Source organism: Oryzias latipes, chromosome 20, assembly GCF_002234675.1.
Source record: "Oryzias latipes chromosome 20, ASM223467v1".
In the NCBI taxonomy this organism is placed as follows: Eukaryota; Metazoa; Chordata; class Actinopteri; order Beloniformes; family Adrianichthyidae; genus Oryzias; species Oryzias latipes.
Window position 1 is genome coordinate 5,341,620 of NC_019878.2, and position 24,680 is coordinate 5,366,299.

General features: G+C 39.7%; 1 protein-coding gene across 1 annotated transcript in view; it reads left to right on the forward strand.

The window, feature by feature from the left end:
• Window positions 1–24,680, forward strand: part of LOC101172692 (potassium voltage-gated channel subfamily H member 2) — a 342,059-nt gene that overhangs the window by 3,047 nt on the left and 314,332 nt on the right. The gene's annotated exons all lie outside the window — the stretch shown is intronic.

Here is a 24,680-nt window from a genome sequence, read left to right on the forward strand (position 1 = left end):
GGAGCAGAATAATCAGTGTTTTAGGTTCATCAAAGGCAAAAAAGAAACATTTAAACCACAAGAAAGTAAAAAAGACAAGCAAATGTTGGGTCAGTTACAAAACCACTTTGTTATTTACTTAAGAGCACTTATAACTATCTTAACATATTAATTGTATTCTCATCATTTATATTCATTTATAAAAAATGCATGGGGGGCATGTTAACTGTTCAGGGTGTACCCCACTTTCATCTAAAAGGTGCGGTGATAGGCTCCAGCAACCCGTGACCACAAAAGGGATTCAGCTAGTTTGAAAAATGTTTGGATTGATAAATTTGTGTGATTTTAGTCTGGTGCATGTTATTGAAAGATGTATTTCAGGGTCTGTAACACTTGTGCTATCCTAGGCACTTTACCATTGGGAGTTGGGTCATCTAGACCCACTAGACAGTGCACTGAACCTTTTTTCTTTAATGATTTGTGAATCTCACTGGTGTCCATGGATTACATGAAATCTTTCCACCTTTATCTACCTTTGTCATGGTAGGGAGAACACGTCAATGTTAGGGTGGAGTCATCTGAGACAGCACAAAGGTTAAGGTAGCACTCATGACAAAAATACATTTAACGTGTCTCCTCAAGTCTTTATTTGGTCATTGAAACTGTTCAAAAATTAATGAGGCTGTTTAAGAGTCAAAAGGGTGGAAAAAGTAAGAGGCCAAGCTCTGAAATCGCATGAATTAGATCCTTACTCAGAACTGTCCTTACGGGTGGATACTGGTTGTCTGTGGGCGAAAAAATGGGAACATTTGTACGGGACGCGCAGTAGGCCCCCATGAAAAATCAAAGCCCAAAAAGCGAAAATGTTCATTAAAAACGATGACCGCCCCACACACACAGACACACAAAAGATTTTGAGTTTAAATAAATGTAAAATAAATAAATAAACGGACCAGGGGCCTCATTTATAAAACTTTGCATGGGATTTGCGTCAGAAGTGGCGTACGGATGAAACATAGGACGTGCGTACGCACAGAAATATTCGGATTTATAAAACCGTGCGCACGCACATCCTACGCATCTTTCCCTTAATAAATCACAACCGATTCTAAATGCAGCGCAGCTTTTGCGGCTTCATGACACACCCATAGTTGCCCATAAATAGTCCGCGAAACGCCCACAAATGAATATTCATGGATTGCGAAACCATGGCAAACACAGAGAGGAAATCAAAGAAACGTAATTTCACTCAATATGAAGTAGAACTTTGGCGAATCATTGGCGAGGTGGAAAAGAGGAGAAAAATGTTGTTTGGAGGGCACAGTGTGGGCATTACTAATGCCAAAAAGGCACTTGAGTGGCAAACGGTGACAGACGCTGTAAGCTATAGCCTCACAACCTCGGACCGTGGCCCAAATAAAAAAGTAATGGTCGGACATCAAAGTCGAGGCATAAAAAACGTCTAGCGCTCCATCGTCAGTGTGTCTGCCACGGGGGGGGGCACCGGAGCGCAATATGCACAGGGTGACACGCGTGGTTCCTCCGAGTGCTCCTCTGTAACGCCGGGCCCAAAAGCCCGCAGAGGTCCAACAGGACGGCTCGAGGAAGTCGGAACCGGCTCATAAGCCACTCATCATAAGCAAGTCTTCTTGCTGTCTAAATATGCGTTCACTCCGAATTCTTTCATTTGCCACATCTTCTAAGAGCGCCAGATCAGCCATTGTGCGTCATTACGCATTGTGATGGGGCATTTTATTTCCATCCATTGAATTATATCTGACAAGCTACAGATGTCGGTAATAATCGACGTGGAAATGGGAAATTGATCAGTGCAAATATAATTTCTTGTTGCTTTCTGAATGGTTGAGACATATGCCATACATGGTTTTATCAAAAATAAAACAAACTAAAGGCATATGCATGAATACCATAATTCTGTAGCTTATGAAGAAATGTTTTACTATGAAAACAACTTTCCCCAGTGGACAATTAATACATCTATCTGTCTGTCTAATTGCAATATCTGCTCCGCCAGACGGACACATTAACGAGAATATCAGTTTTGTACATTATTTCGTTCTGTTAACTATATTATTTATGAGGATGAATTGCACAACATGCCAATATTCATTCATTCATTCATTCATTTTCTTAACCGCTTTTTCCCTTTCGGGGTCACGGGGCTGCCGGAGCCTATCCCGGCCACTTGTGGGCGAAGGCAGGGGACAACCTGGACAGGTCGCCAGTCTGTCGCAGGGTAGAATGTCCGCAATCACACACCCATTCACTCTCACACTCACACCTAGGGATAATTTAGAGTTGCCAATTAACCTATGAAGCATGTTTTTGGACGGTGGGAGGAAGCCGGAGACCCCTGAGAGAACCCACGCATGCACGGGGAGAACATGCAAACTCCACACAAAAAGGTCCCCCGTCGATGTAGTTTTTCACATCCCCCAGCCGGGACTTGAACCGGAGGCCTTCTTGCTGTGAGGCAAGAGTGCTAACCACTGCGCCACCGTGCTTGCCAATATTGCAGAACATATTTCACTTTTCTTTCTGCAAATAAGTGTTCATTTGAATTTCTGTTGTAATTTTCATTTGATTTTTGTTTGTTTCACTGCTGATCGATCAAACGGGTGTTCGTGTAGGCTGTTAATTGTAAGACTTGCTTTGTGAAGTCTTCATGTTATTTATGAGAGGCAGGATTGTCATTTCCACTTTCACGTGTTTCTTCCATCTGCCGACGGTGTCGCCGTTTCTTATTTCACCCGTTTTTGTGCGTACGCCTGGGTCAGAGCTTGCGTGAAGGACCGCACATTTTCCCGTCAAGTTTGCTTTTTAGAAATATCAACTATTGCGTAGAGAGTGGCGTACGCCTTCTTTTGTGCGTACGCAACGTTTATAAATGAGGCCCCAGGTGACAAAGCAGTTGGACGGGATTCACGTTTGATGACATTTGTGGACTTCAGGCCTTGTCCTGCAGGAGGCGCTGTGGCTTTAACAGCTCGGGGAAAAAGCTGTTCCTGAGTCTGCTTGTTTTAGATTTCTGCTGAAGGCGACTGGTCGTAGTGAACACGTAAGCAACAAGTTGTTGAGACATTGAGACGTATGGATTTTTCATTCTTTCCACCCCTCTGAAACCTTTTGTACTGCACAAGGGGCCGGTTAGTGCTGTTCACGTGCACTCTGCAGCCGGACTGTTAGAAATGAGGAAATTAGACAATCAAAGCGCAGTTAGTGTGGACGTCCTACAAGCACTTGCGAATCACCTATACACTCCATGCATGCAACAGTTGCGCGCGGTCAGTAAGAAGCCAGTGCTCGCAACTTACTAACAACTAGAGTGTGGCGCAAGGACACTGTACGACAACATCACTTGTCCGTCAAAGTGCGTGTAACTTGCATTATTCTTACAAATACTTCACAACTCTGCTAAAAATCATACTTCGTGTTCTTGTAGCAATTGTTTTTAACAATGGAGGACATTTATAAAGAAAATTGAGATTAAAATAGTAAAAATACTATGAACATGAACAGCGAATGAAATGCATTTGCTTTTTATTTTTAAGGCCATATCCCATCAACTGATGTCAGCTGGACTGAAAGCTATCAACCTCTGTCACACAGGGAGTGTGAAAACACTGCCATTCTCATTACATCCAGCACCTCTTCATTGCTGTTGTCACTGCGCCCGTCTTTTTTTCAGTGCAGACAAGTCTCAGCCACAGATCCTCTCAAAGCTCCATAAGCAGAGGGAAATGTTATGGCCCTGAGGTTCATCACTACAATTCACTGCCAATTTTTGGTGTACAAACTGTTCACCAGACCTGAAAAAGATTTGGAACCAGTTTCTGAATGTTGCTGACTTCCCTCAGTCTGCTGTTGCTCAGCCCCCCCTCTGCTGCTTTAGTTCTTCATTTATGAGGATGTCAAACATTTGGTTTCTGACACCAAGTCACTAACAAACTGTTTTACTTCAGAGTTTTTAAGCTAAATATCTGAATTTATTCCGCAGGACTCAATTTAGTTGGTTGCAGTGGATTATCATTAATCAAACCACATTCACACCGGCCTCAGCAACACGCTTTCAAACCACCATCTCCAATGAAAGTCAATGTATATGCGCATAAATACGCGTTTCGGGCTCTATGTTCAAAACTCTTGAAGTCACGCCTCCATACAGACACTTGTAAGACTGTTCAGGCTCCACATACAAAACGTGAGGCCATTGAAGACACATCGAAAGGTAAACCAGTTGAACTTTGACCAATTAGGAACTTGGCTTTGGTGACATATGGATGGTGTCCTTTTTAATTCATGAAGTGCAATCTGCTTTAAAATTGATCATGGAGCAGAAATTAATAATAGCGATTTGTGCCCGGCGGGAATTTCATGACACCAAGTCTTTCATATATCAGAATAAAACTATGAAAAAAAAAGCATGATGCAAAATTCACCAGATTTGAACTGCTTAGACATTTGACACAAAACCTCTTCCAACTGTAGGTGGCGGACAAGTGCTAGTAAAGAGTATAAAAAGAAGAAGAAGCCTCTCCTCGGTTGTTCTATATGAACACCATGGGCTGAACACACATTCAAGAACCCACGTTTAGCGTGTTCTTGAAAGCATGTCGAGTGGCCTGTGACTGTAGCTTCAGATTAGGGCTGGGTTGATAAGATCGGTTAATCGATTTGAATCAATCCAAGCTTAATAGATCAATAATCAATCTTAAAAGTAGAGATTGATCTTTTTTGCATTTACTTTTTTTCCGGTGACCTAACACAAAACAGGAGTAAAGCCAAAGTCTGCTAGCTTAATGCTAATACAGTGGTCTGACGGCTTAAAAAATATCTGAATCATGTGTTAATTATATTTTGTTCATATATATCCTCATTAAATCATTCCAAATGGTCTGTCCGATCCCTTTATTGTGTTTATGATGGTTATGCTGCTTCCAGACACGTATTTTCACATAGGAGCATTTAACCCTTGTGCTACCTTAGATGACCCCACCCTTACATTGATGTTTTATCCCTACTATAACAAAGTTGGATAAAGGTGGAAAGATTTCATGTAATCCATGGACACCAGTGAAGACCACAAATCATTGAAGAAAAAAGTTTCAGCGCACTTTCTAGTGGGTCTAGATGACCCAACTCCCAACGTTAAAGTGCCTAGGATAGCACAAGGGTTAACCAATCGCATTTCAGCTGTCATTTGTTACCAGGCAGGGTAAGGGCCTTCACTCTACGTTACGAAGGTCCTGTGAGGCAAAAATAAATGTCGGTCAACTCAACTATACAGACTCGGCTCTCAGCACTGACCTTGATGGAATAGAAAAGGACCTGTTGATGGAACTGAAGCGAGAGGATGATGGATTTTGTCTTCAAATAATCAGATATTCTGATGAGTGAAATAATAAAAATCATAATAATTAATATTCCAAATTTATGTGATTGTTTTCAATTTTTTTTGCTGACTGTTGCATTGCGAGATTTGTTTACCGTTTTATTTATTCAGTTTATTTAGTGGCATAAAAATGCTGAAGGTCCAGTTGTGTAATGCACGGTCTGCCACTTTGCTAATCTATACTGGAATTTCCCACAGGATGGTTAATGCTAACGTTCGTTCGACCAAAACATACATTGCTGACTAAATGAACAGCTTTATATACTTGGGCATGAATTTTCCAAACTCTCACCATTTTTTTGCTCAAATCTTCTTGAATAAAGTGTAATGTTATAGCGCAAGCGGCACTCTAGTGGGCAAACTGAAACGCCCTCCTGGAGAGGCAGAACATAATGATGCATAAACCATGTAATGTTGTATGGTGTTAACAATCTATTGGTTTATTTTTTTACATGTTCAGTGTAGCCTTTATTTAACCTCCAGGAGTTGACAGATGCCCCAAAAGGGTCCAAATTAATATAACCAAGTTTGGGTTGTTAATTTTTTAAAGTGGAGATTCTGATAAATCTTTTAGGTAATCATCTCTGACTTGATGTCAGAGATTCGTTTCAGAAAGTTAGTGAATGCTGACAGAGCTTGCAGGCACATAGAATTAAATCAGCCTTTTATCCCTTTGGGTAAAAAATGAATCATCAAAAATTCATGGCAGATTTTATGGTATGAGCAAAAGATTTGATATTTGAGAGATTGGAGACATGTGTTTTTTAAAGTGAAGAGTGAGACGGTGTGGGATGAACAGAGCTGAACAGGTGCAGCTATGACACACAAATACTTGATGGTGGAGATAATGTGTCAGCTTTGTGGTGTGTATAAGACAGGTGTTCCTCAGAGAAGGAGAATGGTCATATTCCTTTTTAACTTTCAACAAGCTTTTAACCCTTGTGCTATCATAGGCACTTTGACATTCGGAGTTGGGTCATCTAGACCCACTAGACAGTGCGCTGAACCTTTTTTCTTCAATGATTTGTGAACCTCACTGGTGTCCATGGATTACATGAAATCTTTCCACCTTCATTCACCTTTGTAATGTTGTAGGAATAACACGTCAATGCAAGGGTGGGGTCATCTAAGATAGCACAAGGGTTAATGGCCACACGTCGTATGGACTTGTATAAATATGTATGAAACATGAATCATAAAGAACATAAAGTCATAGAATGCAATAGGTAATGGCTAAACTAAACTGGGCATTCTTGCCCTTAGACCCTCCTCAGTAAGGAAACTTCCAAAAACAAAAACAAAAAAACGGATTCCAGAAAAAAACAAGAAACTTCATGGGTGCCCACATGAAGGAGGGATCCTGCCCAGGAAGGACGGGTGATGTACCAGTACTCTTAGAGAAGAATTAACGTATCTAAATCTACAACTACATGTTTAAATAGTAGGGATGGGTATCGTTAAGGTTTTAACAGGACTACTACTCTTATTGATACTGCTTAGTGATCCGGTATTTTAACAATACTCTTATCGATACTTATTGAGGACGAAAAATAAATAAATAACAAATTAATAACATAGTGTTTTATTTCCTCATTGTGAAACAACATTGTTTTTTTTAACAAAACATTTTACTTTATACATTATAATGTTACAATACAAACCTGGAATGCACATGGCTGTGCTAGACTAGGGGCCATTTGGATCAGTTTCCCACTGAGATAAAAGCACGGGGAGCCGCAACACTAGATGTGTTAGAATAAATGTTTTTTGCCGATATATCGCAATAGTTCATTTAGTACTTGAATTGAGTCAAAATACTGTCAGGATATTTACTTAATTATTTAATTTAATTATTTGTATTATTTATGAGCGTGATGTTTCTTTTGATCTTTTGTCAATTTCCCACAACCTTGAATGGACTTTTCTGACTGCCAAACACCCAGTTAAGATGAGTGACATGATGGAAACAAATTATCTTTAATGCAGACTTTTTTCTATTTTTTTTTCTCCTTTAAATCCCAATAAATTATATTAATTTTATGGATGACAACTATTTTTTATTAGAAAGCAGCTGTTAGTTGGTCTGGAATCATAAGCGGTGAGTCTAAGCCCCGCCCCCGCCTCTCTACCTGTTTGCTGTTTTCCTCCGCGTGCAACCCCCCCCCCCCAGCGTATACTACACAGACAGCGCAACATACCCTCATCGTAGCAGCAAGGTGACAGGATAGTAAGGGCCCCCTAACGCAAATTTAATTAATTTTACATGAAAATGTTTTTTGTTTTTTTTGGGGGGCACTCACGTACGAGATCGCCACAGACTGTCTTTCCGTAAAACCTTCCATCCCATAACAGACTCTGGTCGGCGTTCACAGGTGCAGACCCCTCCGCGTACTCCTCATGCTGCTCTCTTCGTCTTGCCAGCTCGTTCTACCTGACGGTGTTAAAGGCACCGCGACAATCTGAGAACATGATAGTTATTTTACAAAAACACAGAAAGCCGCAACACAGGGAGGAAAGAGCCGCATTTTGGACTGTTTATCTTTTTCCGCCATCGTATATCTTTGGTAGCGTTCCAGTGTCCGCGCGCCGCGTACTGTCTGAACAACAGCCCCGCCCCCCCGTGCACACAAATAGCCCGACAGACCTCTCCTCTTCAGCGAGAATAGCAAAATTGATATCATCATTAATTAACGGAAAATTGACTGACTTGGTGAGTTAAATATGTCAGATAATATTTACATCTTGTGGGACACAAAAAAATGCGACTTCTCCAGTACCGGTAGCAGAACCGTTGAGGTCAGATCTTAACGATACTGCGGTATTGAAGAAAGTTGCCCCGGGGCTCGTTCAATACCGGGGCTCGGTACCCATCCCTATTAAATAGGTAGCAGATAGGTTTAATCCAGATGATGGGGGGGCGGGGGGGGCTGGGAGCATGAGACAAGCCAGAGGTAGGGTCCAGAGCCAAGTATAGGAGCACGGAATCTGTAATCACTTCCACGGAGGGTGGTGGGAAAGAGGGACAATGCATAAATCATACTGCACCAAACAGGGGCATGGAGAACTGAATGATAAATAAATGATCAAGAATAGAGGACTGAAGGAGAGGAGAAGTAGATAATAGTAGAGGACAGAACCCCAGCGCACCATACTTTCCCCAGCTTCTTGTAAGGGTTAAGCTTAAGGTTCAGGTCAGGGCTAGGCTTAAAAAGGGGGGGGGGGGGGGGGATTGGAGGGGACTTTTGTCAGTGGAAAGATTGTAATGCAAACGGGATCTGGTGGTCCCTTGAAAATAATTGTGTGGTTGCAATGGGATCAGATCATCCCTTGAAGTGTGTGTGGTGCAAGGTTCAGATCGGGTCAGGTCGTAGATGGGTTGAGATGCAGACAGGATCTGGAGCAGCCTGCTAGCAACTAAACGTTATTGTTGTTACGTTTATTTCCAACATGTTAATAGTAAGTTAAATATTCTCTTATTACTAGCTAGTGTGTCCCCAAGGAATGATTAAAGCTTAACTTTGAACTTAACTTTGTATGAAAGAAACTGTGTCGACCTCTCTTACATTAGCTGGGAGATTATTCCATAAAACAGGGGCTTGGTGGCTAAAGTCTTTACCTCCAACTGTGCTTTTACAAATTATAGGAACCACAAGCAGTCCTGCATATTGTGATGGGGTCATACCATGTCAGGCCTTATAGGTTTGAGCAGTGATATGCGAGCCTTAAATGATCAATCCTGGTCAAATAAAACTCCTAGGTTTCTAACTGTGGAATAGAGGCTATACTTACACCATCCAGGGAGACTATCTGAGCAGACAGAGCATCATTCAGGTTTTAGGACCTAGTATAATGACCTCAGTTTTTTTCTGGGTTCAGGTGGAGGTAATTAATTGTCATAGAGGTCTCGATGTCTCTGATGCAGATACAAGTTTCTTTATATGTTCATCCTGGTGAGGTTTAATGGATGAATACAACTGTGTATCATCCGCATACCAGTGAAAATTAATGTTGTGATTCCTGATTATGTTTCGTAAGGGTACCACGTAGAGCATAAACAGGATGGGTCCTAGAACTGAGCCAGTGGGACTGCTTTATTTAGTTTTTTTTCTTTGTTTGTCTAAGGTAATTGATTTTCATCTCTGTCATTTCTGATTTATTTGTATATTTCTCCCCGGAGGGTATTCTCAATCAAACAGACATTATGGTCTGCATGTTTAATGCTGTTTGCTCCACAGGCATTTATATATGTGCATCTAACTACTGTATGTGAGGGTTCTAAATGAAGAGCCGAAATTCATCTCAAACAAGCAGGAGAAACTTTAACCATGAGGTTCTGTTATCCAGACCTCCCACTTGTCTCCCTAAAGTCTTCTGTAATAAATAAACTGGCATGAATAACTTTAGTAAGTACTTCTGTCACAAAATGAAGTCTAAACTACACAGACTCAATAACTGCTGTATATCTCTGTTGCATTCTGATCCTAAGGTGAAGCGTTTGCTTGAATTCTAATTGAAAAAAGAAAGCAATGGACACATTTTTCCTTATGCTATATTTTGAATTCAATGATACAGTTGAATAGAAGTAGCTGGTCAATACGTTTGTAAAAAAAAAGTACAACAGAGACTTGAAAAAGATCCAAAAAGCAATCCAAAATGAAACTATTGGAAGTTCTTTGTCTGCAGAGTACATTGCTTGTGAAATCAAATCAAACCAAATCTATGTAATTTTTTTATATATCAGTTTTCATACATGATAACAGAAAGTGCAGGTTTTTAGACAAAGCAACTTTAGCATCTCTATTACCTCTATTTATTTGTGCATGTACTTTAATGTTTACTGTATTGTGATTTGAAATCACTTCACAGAGTAGACAGTCTGCACATCTCCTCTCAACCAGCATCTTATTTGACCTCTGAGGGGAGACGCAGCAGTTTCATAAGTCCTGTGATGTTTCGGTGGTGCTCCTCAGAGAAGGCTTTGCCCAATTACAAGCCTCAAAGCCACTGAGGACAGCCTCCTCCAGGGAGGAGGCTGTCACTCCACAGCTGAAGTACAAATACTTTATTACCATGGCAACTGCCCTGCTGCCTTCTCCACCCACACAACTCAGCCACCCTAATCCACACACACAAAAGGTAAAACCAGCACCTCATTTCTTAAGTGCCACTTGATTATTTTAGTTTGGTTGTTTTTCATACCAATTGTTGAACAATTCCTTGCACAAATATCAGTTTTAACGACATTCTGTTGCTTCTTTTTTAAACTGGACCAGCAATACAGCAGTCAAACATTAAATAAGTGCACATTGGTTCTGGGATGATGGTAAACCAACTGTGAGACTGAAATGGGTCGGCTGCTGTAAATCTCTATTGTCAGTCTAGATATCTTAAAGAAAGAGACAGGAGAGGAGTGTCCTGGTTACAGAGTTAAAGGTCAGCAGTTTGGAGCCTTGAAAAGTTATGGACAGACATGTGGAAACACATAAGCTCAAGAGAGAATCTAAAAATAGGAAAAGAACACTAATCTCGAGAAGAAATCAATACAAAGTAGTAAAATGACCTGTCTATGCAGCAAATCATTTTGACTCAACAAAAACATCATAAAAGATATCAAAACGGTTCCGCACAAGCGTTGGAAAATAGAAAAATATGCTAAAATAGCTAACTCTTTGATAGAACGACTTCAAAATAAATGTTATACAGTCTAATAATATTTTTTTGCCAGTTTTTAGCAAATAGTTTGTATTTTTTGAGTTTTTATGTACCTTACTGTGGTTCATTTAGGTTATAGTTACAAGAAATGTAATAAATGGAAATGACTCATTTTAAGACAAAATGAGAATACCATGAAGTTGGCCCATCTTAATAAATCGTTATAAAATCAAACACTTATTCTTATAACATAAACCTACACTTTTGTTTTCAAAGTAGCGACAATAATCGTCTTTCTAACCTGTCAACATTTATTAAACTTTATAATAGCATCCTTAAAATTTAACCAACATTTACAATGAATTTGAGTTTTTTTTGTCTTAATATCAAGTTTTTCTTTTGTCAAGAGTTTGAAGCTAAAAATTTTGATTTGTTTTATTAAAATTTTTCTTATTTCTATACCATAGATCTTAATGAGGCAAAAAAAAAATCCCCCGAGCTGATTTTGAGACAATGTGTAGAGCAAAGAAAAGTTAAAACAACTTAAAACCTGGTAAAATATACTTAACGTATACAAACAAAGTTTTAAATATTTACAAGGATATAATAGTCTATATTGAAAAAAAGAACCTATTATTATTATTATTATAATTATGATTCTAACATTATAACAAAAATGTATGGAAAAATCTCCTCAATAATTCACTCTTGAAATGTGTTGCAGTACATAAATACATGTGACTCATGTAGGTTACTGTTTTTGTGAAAACGTCCCAAATTTAAGGTCCTAACACATTGAACCTGGTGAGGTTCAATGTGTTAGCTTCCAAACATAACAAGTGGAAGATTGGAAAATGCGGAGAACAAATTTCCCATTGTGGGATAAAGACAGTATAATAATAAAAAGATAAAAAAGTAGAATGAGAAATGCCTTCAAATCTTTTTCCACATTGCTTTGCAGCTTCATCAAAGCTCCTCAATCCTTTAAAAAAAAAAAAAAAAAACCTGAAAGGACCAAATGTTTCTCTGAGCAGAGCGGAGTCATTAATTCAGCCACCTGTTTGTTGTCTCCATTCACCCATAATGCAACAGCATCATCCAGTCTGTCCTGGACTCAGCTGAGGACAGAGCAGAGCCTGGTACATGGTCTGGGTTCTGGTATCAGATCAGTAGTTCTGTGAATTTCTGCAGGTCGTCATTAAAAAATAGTCACAAAATGATTTGTGACAAGAGAACATAAATGCAAAAATCCCTTTTTCATTTTTCTCGCAAAAGGTTACAGTTTGGCTACAAAATAACTAAATCATAAACGGACAGAAAATAGGCCTTCAGCCCCACCCCCTCTGCAGATACATAGCCCTTACTTCAAAGTAGCTCTTAGTCAGTGTTGGGTAAATTACTTTTAAAGAGTAATTGATTACATTAGTTACTGCATTGTAATTAAATTACTCCACTTATTTCCCAATTTAAAAAGTAATTCTCTACGTGTTACTTTACTTTTTTCTAGTACTCACAGAAAAATTCTCAAGGGAAATAAGCTAACACAAACAAGATACCCTAAAAAAAACAGTCTCCACAGGGGCAATCAGGTTTTTTAGCTCCACCAGTCAAACTCATCTCTCTGAGCTTCATTATTTTATTCAATTTTTACACGGTCTGACACCCAATCCCACAGGAAGCTACAAGAGGTGCACAGATGACCTGTGATCCATGCGGATCACTAGCCTCAGTTCTGCACAGACGTGTGCCGTGGATACCCCCCGCCTTCCTCCCCCCACGCACTTCATTTAAATCAATTGTCTGTTGACAACTCATGTCCTCTGCTTTTGGTTTAACACGCATCAAAATCGCTGGTCGACGTTTGTCAAAACATGTGTTTAGAAATCTGAAGCTCCCGCCGTGTGTGGGAGGAGCTACTGTCAAAAGTTTTTCTCGCCCTCCTAATAACAGACGTGCAAGATGTTGAGATATCCAGTGTATTTATACAAAGGAGCTCCACAAAGCTGTCGACAAACTACTCAACATGAAACCTGAGTCTTTTTTGATGAACACAGAGCTGTTGGTCTGGTGAAGGTCAATGTCGTTAGATCTGTGAAAATGAATGATAGACCACGACACACCTGACCATCTCTCACGGATCACTAGTGTGCCGCGGCACAGTGGTTGAATGACAGTGCGTTAGGTTACTCCGTTACTGGCACAAGTAAATAAATTACAGTAACTTTGTAATTCATAACCCTAATACTTTTCTTAGTAAATGTATTTGTGGAGTGGATACATATACAGTAGAAAGTTACTACACTCTGCAGGAGATGACTGCTAGTACAAACAGTCTAGAGGAGTCTAAGATGTATTCATATACAGTGGTTCCTACTATAACACAGTTCACTGTTACGGTCATTCTGTTTTGCAAATTCTTCAAGTGCTATTTTTAATTCTTTTTTTTAATGTGTTCTGATTGGCTGTAGACCTTGTCTACCACTCTGTGTCGTGTGTCCTGTACTGTATAGAATGCGTTCAGTTTGCCAAAATCGCTGACCTTTTTTTGGGTTGGGAAAACTGGACTTATTTTTCTTATTTTTCTATAAAGCTTTGAATGTTTAAAGTTTAAACCACACAAAGTGTAAAATGTTCATGTTTATCTTAGAAAAGTGTCTAAAGTTGTTTTACAGCTTTAAAACATCTATAATTATTGTAAAACCTAAAGATCACTACTTTGCGGATTTCCCCTATTGTGGGTTATTTTTAGAACATAACCCCCGTAATAACACAGGTATTAACACTGTACTAACAAACTTAGAATTTATATCATAACGATTAAGAATAACATTGAGGCAGAGGCTTTGTCTGCTTCTGCAATACTTGAAACGCAAAAGATGGTGTAAACTGCGATAAATGGTATAGTAATGGATAAAAAACCTTCATCTTTTTTTTAATTGGACAAGAATTCGTCGTCAGAGTAAATGTTTCTTCAAATCAAGTGCAAAACTCCATGAAACCTCTCCTGACCACCTAAAGGGTCAAGTCAGCTTTATTGTCAAATATACTACAGACACGTGATGTACAGCACAGATAATATTGCATTCCTACAAAGGTTACTGTACCAAACACTGACATTGATTCTCTCAGGTGTTCAAATGCGTATTTGCAGCAGTAGCATACAAAAAATGATTTAAAAAAATCATGCAATGTGATTTTCAGATTTGTTTTAGATAATGTCTCTCAAAGTGGACTTGCACCTAAGATAAAAATTTCAGAGCCCTCCATGATTTCTAAGTAGGAGAACTTGCAAATCACTGGGTGTTCAAATACTGCTTTGCCTCACTGTATTAGCAGTTACAGTTGGGATATACAGGTATCTATATAAGAAGGGGTACCAGTCCAGTAATGGGGTTTGAGTAGCTTTACATGACCTTAAATTCCAAATGTCCTCACACTCTTTTTAACTATTTATTGAACTGAAAATATTATTTTAAATATAAACTTAAAAAAACCCAGAAAGCTTCCATTTCTGAATAATATTGTCTGCAGATTTGTAATATTATTAAAGAAATTGTAGCATAATAAAAATTAATGGTAATATTTCTGTTTGTTTTTCTACAAAAATCTGTAATAGTGATAGTTTCTTTATTTTTTTCTTTACATCAAGGAGAACTAACTGTTTTTCAAAGGCTTCACCCAGTTCACTCATACCCTTAATGGTTTCTCTGTGAAAGGAGCAAGACCTTCATTTTTTGTAGGTCAGAGAACACAAAATTTACTCAGTGCCACAACAAAATAACATGAACTTCATTCTGCTGTGATCCCAGCTCATTTGTCTTGTACTCAATTTATTCCTAGTTTGGTTGTGTGGAAAATTTCAGTTAGGAAACATTGGGTATTTTTTAAAGTCCCACTCTGATCATGTTTTGATCTATTGTAAAAGCATTCCCAGTGGTCTTTTAATAATGCCAAAATTAATAAAACTGTCGTTTTCTAGAACATAGTTTTTGCAGGAGTTTATCAGAAATTCACCTCTAAGTTGTTGGCGGAACTATTGGAGTAAGTCTACACTCATTTCCCGTCATCTCTTTGTTTGCACTTTTTCCCTGTACCCTACAGCCCCTCACAACCCCCACCTAATGTTCGCGCTGATTTTGCTGTTCGAGGACAGCTGGAGCCCAACAGCTCGAGCAAATTTCGCCATTCTAAACGTTTCCTGGTTGGACCAACACGCACTCAGCAGGAAGCTGCAGGAGACTATCTTCTAAATGTGCTTTTATTACTGTCATGATTATAATTAACCCTTGTGCTGTCTTAGATGACCCTACCCTTGCATTGACATGTTATTCCTACCACGACAAAGGTGGATAAAGGTGGAAAGATTTCATGTATTCCATGGAAACCAGTGAAGATCACAAATCACTGAAGAAAAAAGGTTCAGAGCACTGTCTAGTGGGGTCTAGATGACCCAACTCCCAATGTCGAAGTGCCTAGGATAGCACAAGGGTTAAGGGCCTGCTCGCTCATATTTTTTAAAATCCGTGCAGTCAATGCTTTTTTCTTCGCTGCAAGGACCCGAAAGACAGGTTAGCATTAGGGCCCGTACACACCGGGACGAATATTCGCCAGGCGTTATTCGCCAGTGTTTTTCGCCACGTTTTTTGTGTTCACACCCAGGCGATTTTCGCTGACGATGAGCAGAGCGAACATGCAATTTCATTCCCTGACATTAGATGGCGCTTAATGTAAACAGAAATACTCCTGTACACAAGGTGGCACTGCGCAACTTTACGCTTCTTAAAGTCGCTTTTCGCTCAGAAGAAGAGAGTAAGTATTTACGCGCTTGTCAGAATAATACAAAGAAAACATGAATATTTCAAGCACCAGTAGCTCCAACTGGTACTTGGTTCGGGGATATTTTAGAATGTCCGTCATTATTTCTCCGCGGCAGTGTAGACGCTACTTGGCGTCTATCTTCTTCGCTGGTATGTGTGCTCAGCAAGGAAGTTTTGCGTTTGAGCGCCCCCAAGTTGTGTTTTACTGTAATTTCAGAAGCTCCAGACACGTGTGCAAAAGCGCCATTCTCATTGGTCGAATAGATTTCGACGCGAGGCGTCAAAAAAAAAAACCGAACCCGAGGCGTTTTTTTTTTTGGCGCTTTGACGCGTGCCGTTTTTTCGCGTCGGTGTGCACACTCTCATTGGTGCCCTTTGTTTAGTCACGAGGCGTTAAACGTCGGCGGAAATCGCCGGCGAAATTCGTCCCGGTGTGAACGGGCCTTTAGGCTAATATGTGCTAAAAACATTGGCCGTGGAGGTATTTAAAACTTTGTCCGAGCAATGAGGCAATGAGCATCTTTGATGTAAATGTGTGGGAATTACATCAGCCTTTATTTTGTTCTGGACACAACTGGAAAAAAATATTCATATGATGGTTTAGAGTTTCTCAGATCTGCGTAGCAGCACTTCCTCCTTCTGGGATCTGGCTGCCGGTCCAAAGAAAAAGCTACTCCCGGGGGAAGTTTCGACGAACCGCGGTACGTCCAAAGGAGGACTGCGGAAGGCGGAAATGCTGCTATGCAGTCCCGAGAAGCTGTGTACAACCGTCACAAAGCCCTCTCCTCTGCCGCTAACACAAAGCTAGAAGCCTGGCCGCACTGCTCCTAGCATGTGTCTCTTAGCAGCCGGACACACAGAGATAGCACTGACGTCATCGCCCCGCTTCCCCTTTGGAAATGCTAAGTCGAATTGAATTATGCGAGACTATTCACAGGGTGGCTGTGAAAATAAAAATGAAATGAAAAAGCATTTCTGGTTTTGACTTTTATTTTTATTTATGCTACAGAATCGCTTCCATAGCCTACAAGTGGATGCATTTAAATGGAACGGAGCAGGAAGCGTGTGTCCCACCGATTGCAGCATCTACATCACTGCTTAAGGCTTTTTCCAGCTGCATTTTTTCATCTGCTCCTAATTCAAAATTTTAAACGTAATTTTCTTTCAATATGTCCTCCGTCATCAGACAAACTTCATCATCATTTTACCAACATCATTACTTGGCTTGTCCGTCGGAAAAGAGGAAGCTGAATGTAGTTGAGATGAGATGTTTGAGGAGTATGTGTGGTGTGACGCGTATGGATCGTGTGAGAAATGAAGTTATCCGAGAGAGAACTGGTGTGACGCGAGAGTTGGCTGATAGAGCAGAGCAAAAGGCACTGGGATGGTTTGGACATGTTGAAAGAATGGGAAGGGAGCGATTGGTGAAAAGGGTATACAAATCTGATGTGAGTGGAGTGAGAATGAGAGGAAGACCGCGAATGGGATGGACAGAGGGTGTAAGAAGAGCGTTGAATGCAAGAGGGATGACTGTGGTGCAGGGGAGAGAGGCTGCTCAGGACAGGGATGGGTGGAGAGAGCTTGTGTATGGATGAATGGATGGGTGTGGTAGAGGTCTGGTCTTGGGATGAAGCGGCAAGGGGAAACCAGCCTTGGCTGAGGCCCTGCTGTGGAGGTGCCCACACTGGAGTGTGCAGCTGACCCTGGTGCAGTGTGGTGTGGCTTAGACCAGGCCTCAGACCAGTCACACGCACATACACACACACGCACTCACACACTGAAGGAGGAGGGTTTGGGGAAGAGACAGAGGGAGATAAAGTTGTGTGCCTTGTCTAGGCTACACCACCTTGGTGGGACACAGCCTTGGTAAATAAAAAAAAATAAAATAAAAAAATATTACTTGGCTTGTACTCTACTGGGATGCTTGGACCTTTTATACTTAGTTTTACTTTAATCAATGTATTTTTGTTATTTTTTAAAACAGTGAGACTTCTGGATCTGGGTTACTGTTGTGGATGGTTACTTTTAAAGGACATATAACCATGTTGGGCCATCAAGGCCTTCTCTGCAGGTCAACACTTAAAAGGAAAAGTACCAGTGTTTTTTTTATATTCGCATTTTGCATTACTTGACATAAAAAACACTAAGAAATACACTTTTTTCATCATTTCTCTTAATGCCATAAGATATCCACCCAGTTTGGCTGCTGGTATGGTAGAATTTTAATCCAATCTCATAACTCGTGTTGCCATGTCTATAAAATCTGCCTCAGGCCTGCAGAACACACAAACCAGGCTGCTGTTTGCTGTAAGACAGCAGAGGCAGACAGTTGGAATAGATAATCAGCAGGAATCCTTTTAACCATACGTTTATCCTTTAAATTTAGTGTGCCATATTTTTTCCCTCCAGTGATGGATACGAACTGGTGATAGCAGAGGAATGCCCCTAACTTCAGCTACCTTTTTCAGAGCTAAGGTCTGAGTTAGTATGACATGTCTTTGTGCTCTGGTCTGTTTATTTTTAATCGTTTAGTTCAGTGGATGAGGTTACTGCACCACGAGAGAGGACTTTTCATACAAGAATGAGCATTGGCCAAAGAGTGATGTGAGTTTTCTGCACCACATGAAAAGTGTTTTGAATATTCTCAACTGTAAATAAATACTAACTCTGGAGCTTTTATTTAGTATTGTAAGGCTTATTATTAGGCTGCCAGTATAAAGTCAAGGAACATGATGATGTTCCAAGCTTTTATTGAAAAACCTTCAAATACTGGGCAACACTTTAGCTATTGGACCAATTAATGAGTGATGTGTGGAGTGATGAATCAAAATAAGGCAGATCTTCCTTACTCAAACTGCACCAAAGTTTTACTAAATTTCCTCAAAGTTCCTGCCAAGACCCCTGCAGAATGTAGATCTGTGGCTTCAAGTCTGGAGACTACTACTACTCCATGTTTACAACCTGGTTCTTTTGTCCGCAGGTAGTTCTGGCAGAGTTGGATTTCTGTTTTATGTCACTGTCTTCTTTTGGGGTGAACCCCTGACTAACTAGAGGCCCACCAGAGGGAATTGTTACTGTAGAAAGGTAGATGTGTTTAATCAGGATGTCTCTTTAAACTGTAACTCGTCTGATACTGATCCTGGAACTAGCAAAGCAGCACCATACCATCACACTTCCACTACCTTTTTTGGCTGTTAATGTCACTGTGAATCAATTCTTTCACGTTTTTGACAATGTGCAATGATTCTTGGAGATGAACCAAATATTTCAAATTTGGATTAATCGATCCACAACACCCCATTATGTCTCTAGCGCTTCCTGTCCTAGATAAACATCTTTATCCTGACGTCTTAGCAATGCTTATACCGACAGCCCATCAGCTTAAAGTCTGTCCTTTACAGGTAAAACTGTGGTCAGCTTTTTATAACCACCATGAAGCTGTTCTTGAAGCCATTGTCATGTCATGCTACAGTCAAACTGGGCTCAGATATTTTGAGCAACCACTTCCAATTAAAAGTCTATGTAAACACGTCTTCTGTGTTCAAAACTCTCACCCTTGGGCATCGCTGCACAAGTTTATAAGTCCCTGTTTTGGACTCTTCGTACAAAACATGCAGTCAATTGAATGCGCATTTAAAATTAAACTGGTGGAACTTTGACCAATCAGGGACTCAGATTTGGTAGTAATGTATGAGTAGCATCCTTTTCAAAGCATGGAAGTACCAACTGTTTGAAAATTGATTATGGAGGAAAAAGTAATAATGGCAGTTTGTACCTCGTCAAAATTCTATGATACCAAGCAGGGCTGCACGATATGGGGAAAACTCGCGATATGCGATATTAATGATCAATTTTGCAATGAAGATTTAACTTGCAATACATGAAAAAATGGCAAAAACAACAAAAACATTTCCATTTCAATGCAAAAGTTTAATTTAAATAAGAGTCAAAATACCTTATATTATTCTCCAAATGACCCTCGTCAAATTAGGAGGGCAACATCTAACGTAAGAGCTCCATCTGATTGGTCAACATCATGAAGGGCTCTATCTGATTGGTCAAATGCATAAAGGGATTTATTCAATTCATTAAATAGTTCAAGTTGCCATAAGATTGCTTTAGCACATTTAAGGTTTACCATTTATTGCGATTTTCGCCGACTTTTGCGATGTGGATATTGCACAGCTTGAAATCGTGATAACGATAAATTTGGGATTAATTGTGCAGACCTAATACCAAGTCAAAATAGAGCTGTGAAAGAAAAAGCCTGGAGAATGATTTGAGATTTACACCGCTTTGACATTTTGTACAAAGCTTCTTCCAACTGAGTACATAAGCTAGTATCAAGTCTAGTGTGAACACTGTATGCTAAAAGCTCGTTCAAGAGTGCCTGCTAGCATGTGCTTGAACGCACATCACACGCCTGGTAGAATGAGCCGCCTATCGAGCATGTGTCAAATCAGTGACTCATCTTCTCATTTAGTTCCGAATTTGGTTCTACAAGAATTTTCTCTAGATTCTAGGTAAAAAGTAAAGAAACAGTAGTCACTAACACATTGACTTTCTCTATTTCATTTTAGCAACACGATAAACTGTGAATTTCTCAAGATCTTTATGTACATGAAATAAAATCCTTCTTTCTCCATTGTTTATCCTCATTTTATCAAATTTTATAGTGGATGTTAGTTTGGTTGCTGTCTTTCGGGATCTACCTACATACCTGTTATTTAACTGCAATAAAAATATACTGTACAACTCCATGAAAATGGTTTTATGGAGATAGATCAATCGCAGTCAAATTAATATATATTACTATAAATTACTATATGTAGTTGTGACAGAATTTAAACTGTAAGTTTTAATTTATTAAAATGACTGCTTGATAGTTGTGTTTTCTGGAAACATACCTAAATCTGCTTGCAGAAGAACTTCAGTAACTTCAGTAACGTTGCTCCACCCCCACCCCCCCAGCCTTTGTCTGCACCTCCATTTGTCTCTTCTTTATCTCCCAGCAGCTGCCTCCTACTCTCATCCTCCTATTAGTCATGTCACCTTTCTGCAGGAGTCCTTCCCTTTTTTTTTTTCCACTCAGTTTGTCTGCCACTTGCTTGGTTTGGACCGCCTCCTCCATCCACTTCTGTGCCACCTCAGCAGCATCGGCACTGAAAAGGACCAGCCATCCGCCTTAAAGGCTCCAGGGTCCCTAGCGTACTGAGGATTAGTCCTCATTTGCATAAATCTGCATAACCTCGTTAAGGCTAAGGAAAAGCTCCACACACTGAAGCCTGAGACACTTCAGAGGAAAACATCCCATTAAGGATTGCGGTGATTATGGTATTATCACTGCTAACGACTGTTTGGAAACTGGACTGCTGTGTAGTGTGAAAAGTGCCATGTTGCATGAAAGCTTTCCAGGCTGCGTACAAGAAGTTTGACGGGGAATTTAAATGCCCATGACTCTAGGGTTGCACTTAATTATTTTTTTTCAAATTCTGTCGACTTTTAATTCAGTCGACTTTTAAATTAAATAAAATTAAATAATCTAAATGGTCTAAGTAGATATTATTAAAGCAATTAAATAACCAAAACTTTTCATCTTGAGCTTTAAAACCTAAACATTTAATCATCTGAAATGTTAAAATATTCAGTTTATTATTTTGATGTGGCTGTTGAGCTACAGAATAAAATGTCTTATTCTAACTCAGACTATATATTCATTAGGGGTGTAACAATTCAATTCATGTTATAATTTGCGGTTGCTGATAAAATACATAGTTGATTTTGGTTCATTTTAAATGATCCAATTCAATGACCTAGAAACCGATTCAGGACATCTTTAGCCAAAAATGTTAACCAGTGTGACTCAGAGATATAGTAACAGGCTTTAAAGTAAGTGATATTTATATGTATGTTTTTTGTGTGTTGCAAACGCAATAACATTTTTTGAAGCAAAAAGAAAAACGTTTTTGAAAGCGGAAAAAAAAAATCGAAAGAGAATTAAAAAAAAAAAAAAACACACCATCCTTACTGTGAAACATGGAGGAGGCTCAGTTCTGTTTTGGGGCTGCTTTGCTGCATCTGGCACAGGTTGTCTTGAAGTTGTACAAGGTAAAATGAAATCTCAAGATTATCAAGGCATTCTGGATAGAAATGTGCTGCCTAGTGTCAGAAAGCTTGGTCTCAGTCGCAGGTCTTGGGTTTTCCAACAGGACAACGATCCAAAACACACAACCAAAAACCCCCAAGAATGGCTAAGAGAAAAGCTTTGGACTATTCTGAAGTGGCCTTCTATGAGCCCAGATCTGAATCCCATTGAACATCTGTGGAAGGAGCTGAAACATGCCATTTGGAGAAGACACCTGTCAAACCTGTGACAGCTGGAGCAGTTTGCTCATGAGGAGTGGGGCAAAATACCTGTGGACGGGTGCAGAAGGCTCATTGACAAATACAGAAACCGTTTAATTGCAGTGATTGCCTCAGAAGGTTGTGGAACAAAATGTTAAGTTATGGGTACCATCATTTTTGCCCAGTCCTATTTCATTAGGTTTTTTTTTTTTTAAATAATTCTGTTAATCAACAGCTCAAACGTAATGGCTGATTTTGATTATTTAATTTTCAATATATTATAATTTATTGTTACTTTTGAACGTTTCAAGTAATTTCAGTGAGCATTGTTTACTGTCTTTCTTTAACTGAGGGGTACCAACAATTTTGTCCACCACTGTATTTATTATTTTCATATGCAACTTTTTGTGTGTTTAGTGTGCAATGTGGTGGTATAAGTATCACTTCATAGACGCACCTCCCCCTGCCACCTTACATGCAAAAAATTGGAACACATAAAAAAACCAAATTCACGTAAAGACCCGACACCGTTGGCCGAAACCCTCGAAGGACTTCTGCACACATTGACGAAGAAGAAACGCAAGAAACACCCATGAAGCACATATGCCACGCATGTATCACAAAATACTGAAATTTAATACGTGGAAAATGCGCAGGTTGTACGTAGCAGTAGTGTGAACACAGCCTGTAGTAAAGAGCACAAATTTGCATTTGCGTCATGATTTGTGGACGTTCTACTAAGATCGATGGTCATATCAGGTACAAACAGCAGTTTTCTAGACAAGTGAAGTTTAAAAGGAGGACAGGAATTTTGAACTTTATAAAAGAAACAACTTGATGGACTATGTATGAATCATCCCTGCAACAGATTGGCCACCTGTTCAGGGCGGTTGGCTTTACCTCCAGAGTTGACATTCTTTTGACTACCGTAACTCTTCAATCGTTCCAAAAACATTCAATGAAATTCTAGTGGATTCTAGCAGACAAAAGCAGATTTTGGCCATTATGCAACACTATAAGTTTGTTTAACACGATAAGCAAAGCAAATTTTCGGTGTCAAAATCCATTGCAATTATGTTGATTGCATAAACGTTCAAAGAGTTACGGTACGTCAAAGAGTGTGTGGTATTTAGGTGTTACCAGCAATATCTTCCATGTTGTTTGGCATGAAAGTTTAGACGGACGGCCTTGTTCCTGTATATTTGCAGTGGTATGATACTCCTTACATTTCAATATTATCTCCTGCACAGTGTTCCTTGGGATGTTTAAAGCTTGGGAAATCTTTTTGTATCTAAATCCAGCTTTAAACTTCTCCACAACCGTATTTCGGTCCTTCCTGGTGTGTTCCTTGTTCTTCATGATGCCCGATGCACTTTAAACGGACCTCTAAGACTATCACAGAGCAGGTGCATTTATATGGAGACTTGATTACATACAGGTGGATTCTATTTAGCATCATTAGTCATTTAGATCAACATTGGATCATTCCGAGATTCTCACTGAACATCTGACGAGAGTTTGCTGCACTGAAAGTAAAGTGACTGAATAATTTTGCAGGCCCAATTTTTCCGTTTTTTATTTGTTAAACAAGTTTGAAATATCCAATAATTTCCGTTCCACTTCATGATTGTGTCCCACTTGTTGTTGATTCTTCACAAAAAATTGCAGTTTTATATCTTTATGTTTGCAGCCTGAAATGTGGCAAAAGGCTGAAATGTTCAAGTGGGCCGAATAATTTCGCAGACACTGTAAGTGTACTCCAGTTACCATTATTTTCGAAGTGTTTTTTTTCTTTTTCTTTTCCTAATTATGGAACAGACACGTTTCGTCTGCCGGGAGCTCTCACCTCAATCTTCAAGCGATTTGAAAGTTGATTTACGATCGACAAGCAACTTAAAAAATGATTATCTCCCAAAAAGAAAGCTGACCATCAAGAAGTCCGAAGAAAAACCAAGCAACAAGTGACAACGATGACATTGGAAAAATGCTCGATGACCTCCAGGTTAAGCTAACTTTTCTCATGGAGATAGTGGAAGAGATCCAAAGACTCCGAGCTCAAAACAAGGAAGAAGATATCCGTGTTGACATTCTGGAGAAAAGAGTGGACGACATGGAACAACAAGCAAGGATGAATTATGTCATTCTCACTGGATTACAGATCAAACATCAGGCAAAGCTAACTGCAGCTGGAGCTAGCATTGCTAGCAGTTCTCTAGAACACCAAGTGGAATCATTTCTCACGTCTAAAGGGATTTCACTGGAACTAAATACCATCGAGATCTGCCACCCGCTTCCCAGGACAAAGCAGACGGATAAACCAGCGATCCTCATCGGGTTTGTGAATCAAAAACACAAGCTAGCTCTGATGAACCAAATGAAAAATTTGAAAGGATCTGCTGTTTTATCATAAATGACCACCTGACCACAAGGAATGCTGAAATGAATCTCTAATCACTTCCCCCAAAAAGTGGTTC